This window comes from Lipotes vexillifer, unplaced genomic scaffold (genome assembly GCF_000442215.2).
Source record: "Lipotes vexillifer unplaced genomic scaffold, Lipotes_vexillifer_v1.1 scaffold1258, whole genome shotgun sequence".
Classification (NCBI taxonomy): domain Eukaryota; kingdom Metazoa; phylum Chordata; class Mammalia; order Artiodactyla; family Lipotidae; genus Lipotes; species Lipotes vexillifer.
Window position 1 is genome coordinate 606,109 of NW_006773444.1, and position 6,859 is coordinate 612,967.

Genomic DNA, 6,859 nt, shown 5'->3' on the forward strand with positions numbered 1-6,859 from the left:
AAAAAAAAAAAAAAGAAGTCCAGTGAACTCAAATGGCATCTGTGTGCCCTGAAAGCCGGCACTAACGTACTGGAGCCTAAGTGAGATTGCCTCGGGGGATGCAGATCCATGCAGGAGGCCTCCTTCACCCTGGCAATCACCCCCAACGATAGCCAGTGTTGTGAGAAATAAAGAAAGGACAGAACTGTGAGCGTAGTGGGGCGAGAGGGGTTCCAGCCTCCATAAGGCCTCAAAACCCAAGGACTTTGCTGCAACACGCAAAGCTACAAGGTGGCTACCTGGCCTGGAAACAAAGGTGAAATGCTGTTACATCACAGTACAGGGCAAAACGTACCCCTGCCTCTAGATTTAATAGCTCCTAGACCATCCTGAACCCAAGAGTCCCAGGACTGTCAAGAACACAGAATCTTTCCTGAAAAATTCCCCCAGGGAAAGGGAAATGAATGAAGACCTGCTGTGTGTCAGGCACCGTGCAATGAATTTACTTACATTTTCCTTTAATGTTTACACATCCTGAGAGCAAAGAATACACATCTTGGACAAGGTCCTTCCTCTTACTGTTAATGCAAGTTTGTGTGCCAGACGCACAGTGAGGCCAAACAACTGAAATGTCGGAGTCTGGAGCAGAGTAAGGTTTACTGCAGGGCCATGCAAGGAAGTGTGGTGGCTCACGCCCTGAAGAGTTTCGGCCAAGCGAGAGGGCGGGTCGTAGGGTCTGTGATCAGCCTGCGCATAATTCTCTGATTGGCTGATGGTGAGGCTACAGGATGGTGTTCAGGGAGTTCACCTTATCAGTCCTTAGGCTCCAGGAGACCTGGGGCTATGGGCTCATGGTCATCAAGTCGTTCTTCCATTTGGTGGGGATAGTTTTCACATCTGCAAAACTCAGGAAATGTGCATCAAATCCTGTTATCTAGGTAATTCAGAGAGGAGCTAAAGCAGAGCATAGGGGGAAGGCCGGTCCCCGGGAAGGCCCCATGGGGTCCTGCTAGGTTACACTGCCACACACATCCTTATGCATTCATTGGTGGAAACACACCACCTGCTCCTTCCGTGGTGGCATCCAGGGATACAGAGAATGATGGAGTTGGCGTCCAAAGACCTGAGAGGGCAATTCTAACTCTCCCACTAATGCCCACTTGACCCTGAACAAGGCATCTGACTGTGAGGGCTCCCATTTCCCCATCTGCAGAAGGAAGACTCTCTCTCTTGCAGCGTTGTCCTGAGGAACACAAGCAACCCTGTAAACTCAGAACTACACAGAGGGAATCCACCCCCACCCAGTCAAGTTCTTGTTCTGTTCCTTCCCAAACAGCAGCACGGGATCTCGTCCCAGCAGTTCTGGAGTTCTGCAGACATCTCACCATCACCCCAGCCCAGCGGCAGTGGGACCAGAGAGAGAGCAAGGGCCCCATAAACACCAACTCAAGTTTGGGTGTTCTGTAAAATGTTCTCCTAAATGTAATTTACTCTGTGACTGTTCACACCTTAGCAGTCTTTCTTAAAACATAAGGATCATTCTAAGAAGAAAGGATTCTAGAGAAATAAAGGACAGAAAGCTATAAGAGATGCACAAACCAAAAAATAGAAAAATGGCAGTTGTTCTTCCTTATCAGTAATTACTTTAAATGTAAATAGATTAAACCCTCCAGTCAAAAGGCAGATATTGACAGAATGGAGAAAGAAAAAAACAAACAACCCACATAATCCAACCATATGCTGATACTCACTTTAGATCTAAAGACACAATCAGGTTGAAAGTAAAAAGATGGGAAAAGATACTGCATGTTAATATTAAAAAAGAGAGAGAGAGAGAGAAACCTGGGGTCACTATACCAACATCAGACAAAATATACTGTAAGTCAAAACTATTACAGAAGACAAAGAAGGACATTATATATTGAGAAAAGAGCCTCAAAATATATGAAGTAAACACTGACACAACTGAAGGGAGAAACAGACTGATGTACGATACTACTAGGTGGAGACTGTGACACTCCACTCTCAGTAATGGAGGGAACAACCAGACAGAAGGTCAGTAAGAAAGAGAGAACCTGAAAAAACTGTAAACCAACTGAACATCACAGATGCACATGGAACACTCCCCCGAGCCACAGGAGAATACACATTTTTCCGAAGCGTACATGGAACCTCCTCAAGGATAGACCATATGTTCAGCCACAGAAGAAGCTTTTCATACATGAAAACCCACAGCCAACACCATAACTCAGTGGTGAAAGAGTGCAAGTTTTCTTCTAAGATCAGGAACAAGACAAGGATGTCCACGTTCAACACTTCCATTTAACATAGTGTTAGAAGTTCTAGCTAGAGCAGGCAAGAAAAAGAAATAAAAGGTATCCAAAATAGAAAGGAAGAACTAAAACTATTTGTTTGCAGATGACATAATCTTATATGTCGAAAACCTTAAAAATTACACATACTCACAAGAAAGTACTAGAGTTAATAAATGTATCAAAGTTACAGAATAGAAAATCAACATGCAAAAATCAGTTGTGTTTCTATGTCCCAAAAATGAGCAATCTGAAAAGGAAATTAAGAAAATAATTTCATTTACAATAGCATCAAGAATAATAAAATAATTAAGAGTAAATTTAAACCAAGAGGCAAAACACTTGTACACTGAAAAACTATAAAACATTTCTATATGAATATAAAGAAGACATAAATAAGAAGAGACCTCTCTAAATCATGGACTAGAAAACCTAATATCAAAAATCAAACGTTAAAACAATCTACAGACTCAATGCAATCGCTATCAAAATCCCACTGGCATTTTTACAGAAATAGAAAAAGCCATCCTAAAATTTATATGGGTTCTCAAGGGACCCTGAATAGCCAAAACAATCTTGAAAAAGAAGAACAAAGTTGGAAAACTCACATTTCCTGATTTCAGAACTTACTACAAAGTAATCAAGACAGTGTAGTATTGGCATGAGAACAAACATAGACTAATGGAATAGAACAGAGAGCCCAGAAATAAACCCTCACACACATGGTGGGTAAATTTTCAACAAGATGCCAAAACCATCCAATGGGGAAAGGACAGTATTTTCAACAAATGATTCTGGGGAAACTGGATATCCACATGCAAGAAAATGAAGTGAACTCTTAAATTACCCATAAACAAAAACTAACTCAAAATGGATCAAAGACCTAAACATAAGAGCTAAAACTAGAACTCTTAGAACACAGAGGGGAATATCTTCGTGACACTGGATTTAGAAATGACTTCATGGATACGACACCAAAAGTAAAGGACACAACAGGAAGAACACTCTCTGACAGAAATCGCAGCAAGATCTTTTTTGATCCATCTCCTAGAGTAATGGAAATAAAAACAAAAATAAACAAATGAGACCTAATTAAATTTAAAAGCTTTTGCAAAGCAAAGGAAACCATAAACAAAATGAAAAGGCAACCCACAGAATGGGAGAAAACATTTGCCAACGAATCAACCAACAAGGGATTAATCTCCATAATATACAAGCAGCTCATGCAGCTCAATATCAAAGAAACAACCCAGTCAAAAAAATGGGCAGAAGATCTAGATAGACATTTCTCCAAAGACGACATACAGATGGCTAAAAAGCACATGAAGAGATGATCATCACTAATTATTAGAGAAATGCAAATCCAAACTACAATGAGGGACTTCCCTGGTGGCGCAGTGGTTAAGAACCCTCCTGCCAATGCAGGGGACACGGGTTCGTGCCCCGGTCCGGGAAGATCCCACATGCCGTGGAGCAGCTAAGCCCATGCGCCACAACTACTGAGCCTGCGCTCTAGAGCCAGCGGGCAACAACTACTGAAGCCTGCGTGCCACAACTACTGAAGCCCGTGTGCCTAGAGCCCATGCTCCGCAACAAGAGAAGCCACCACAATGAGAAGCACACGCACCGCAACGAAGAGTAGCCCCCGCTTGCAGCAACTAGAGAAAGGCCGCCCGCAGCAATGAAGACCCAATGCAGCCAAAAATAATAAAAAAAAATAAATGAATTAAAAAATAAAAAAACTACAATGAGGTATCACCTCACACTGGTCAGAATGGCCATCATCAAAAAAATCTACAAACAACAAATGCTGGAGAGGGTGTGGAGAAAAGGGAACCCTCCTACACTGTTGGTGGGAATGTAAACTGGTACAGCCACTATGGAGAACTGTATGGAGGTTCCTTAAAAAACTAAAAACAGAGGTACCATATGATCCCACTCCTGGGCATATATCCAGAGAAAATCATAATTCAAAAAGATACGTGTACTCCAACATTCACTGCAGCACTATTTACGATAGCCAGGACATGGAAGCAACCTAATGTCCATCAGCAGATGAACGGATAAAGAAGATGTGGTACCTATATACAATGGAGTATTACTCAGCCATAAAAAAGAATGAAATAATACTATTTGCAGTGACATGGATGGACCTAAAGATTGTCATACTGAGTGAAGTCAGTCAAAGATAAATATCTTATGTCATCGCTTATATGTGGAATCTAAAAAAATGGTACAAATGAACCTATCTACAAAACAGAAAGTCACAGATGTAGAAAACAAATGTATAGTTACCAAGGGGGGAGGGAGGGAGGAAGAAATTGGGAGGTTGGGATTGACATACACACACATATATAAAATAGATAACTAATAAGAAGCTACTGTATAGCACAGGGAACTCTACTCAATACTCTGTAATGACCTATCTGAGAACAGAGTCTAGAGAAGAGTGGATAGATGTATATGTATAACTGATTCACTGTGCTGTACAGCAGAAACTAACACAACATTGTAAGTCATCTATACTCCAAAAATAATTAAGAAAAATAGATAAATTGAACCTCATCAAGATTACAAACTTTTGTGTACTATAAGACAAGAGAGTGAAAAGATAACCCACAGAAAGGGACAAAATAGTTACAAGTCATATATCTGATAGGGGATTAAAATCCAGGATAGATGGAGAGTGCCTACAAGTGAAGAAGAAAATCTAGACCACAGCGAGATACCACTTGATACCTATTAAATAGACAGGGAAGGAAGGGAGGGAGGGAGGGAGGGAGGGAAGAAAAAGACAAAGAAAAATTGGAAATTACCAAGTATTAGTGTGGATTTGGGAGAACTAGAAACACTTGTGCACAGCTGATGGGAATGCAGAATGGTGCAGCCCCTGAGGAAAGGAGTCTGGCTGTTTGGCCATGAATATTAGCTCTTGTGGCACGTGTTAACCTTCAAGAAACACTAAGTTGTTCAACAGCACCACAATGCTCGATAAAAGATGACAAAGGAGCGAAGTCCAAAGCCCCACGGGGTCCTTCAATGCACGTGTTGACCAACTAGGAGGCAAGAACACAAAAATTCCCAAGGGCCCGTTATCGAAGGAAGGATGTTGGTGGCAGAATTTTTCAAAAGGTAGAAGAGGTGACACTGCAGAGTGGAGCCTGACACAGAGAACACAGGCTCACAGATGCAAGTAAGACCAAAGCTGCTGTAAGGCCACCTGCCCTAATGGGAAAGACCACCTGGCCCCAGGATCCAGTAGAGGGCAAAGCTCAGGCTGACAGAAGACGGACAGGGAGTCTCCTAGGGACACAGAACTTGTCTCTCTCCACCACTTGAGGTCACCCGGGGTTTTCGCCTGATGCTGAGATGTAAAGGTGCTAAGCAGGGCCTCAACAGCAGTAAGGCCACAATGGGGCCACAAATCCTACATTCCTAAAATGAAAGCAGGCAGGGCTTCGAGATCATTCAAGATCCAAAAGGCTGCAAACCTTTCTCAAAGTTCTCTCTCATCATAAACAAAAGAGAAACCACTGAATAAAACCCATGGCAACCCAAGTAAATGTCAAAGCAGGACTCTGTGCCCGTATTTATAAATGGAATAAAGTATGGACACATTTACAAATGCCACGTGTACGTGGAACACTACTCAGCCATAAAAAAGGATATAGTGGCATTTGCAGCAACATGGATGGCCTTGGAGGGTATTATGCTAAGTGAAATGAGTCAAACAGAGAAAGACAAATACTGTTTGATATCACTTATCTGTGGAATCTAACAAATACAACAAACTAGTGAATATAACAAGAGAAGAAGACTCACAGATACAGAGAACAAACTAGTGGCTACCTGTGGGGGAAAGAGGGGCAATACAGGGGTGGGGAGAGGGGGAGGTACAACCCACTGGGTGTAAGATAGGGTTAAGGATGTGTTGTACAACATGGGGAACACAGCCAATACTTTGTAATCATTGTAAATGGAGTGTAACCTTTATAAATCATATTAAAAATTTTTTAATTAATCTTAAAAAGGGCACAAAATAAATAAAACAAAACAGAATGCCACATATAACAACGTACGGCTAATCACTAAAAACTCTCAGCAAAATTCTCAGACTAAAGTAATAGCATCAGTAATAACAGCTCTTACAAGGAAGGTAAAGTGTCCTTTTCAGAGAATTTCTAGAGAAAAAGAAACTGAAGATAAAGGGAGAGGAAATGCATCGACTTTAGTACACAAAACAAGGCCCTGACCAGCAGCAGGTGTGTGGCCTGGGAGCTGGAAAGAGATGTGGGTGGTCAGGCCCCACCCATCTCACTGAACTGGAACCTGCATTTAACAGCATCCCTAGGAGATTCATGGGTATACTGAAGTTTAAGAAGTGCTGTTTTCAGACACTTAATATTTAACCTGTGTCCATACTGAAATTTGCCAGTGCCCTCCAGGAAAATAAGTGAAAAACACACATCACTTTTTTTTTTTTAATTGAGGTATACTTGAGTTACCATATTTTATTAGTTTCAGGTGTACAACACAGTGATCAACATTTTTATAGATTATTCTCCACT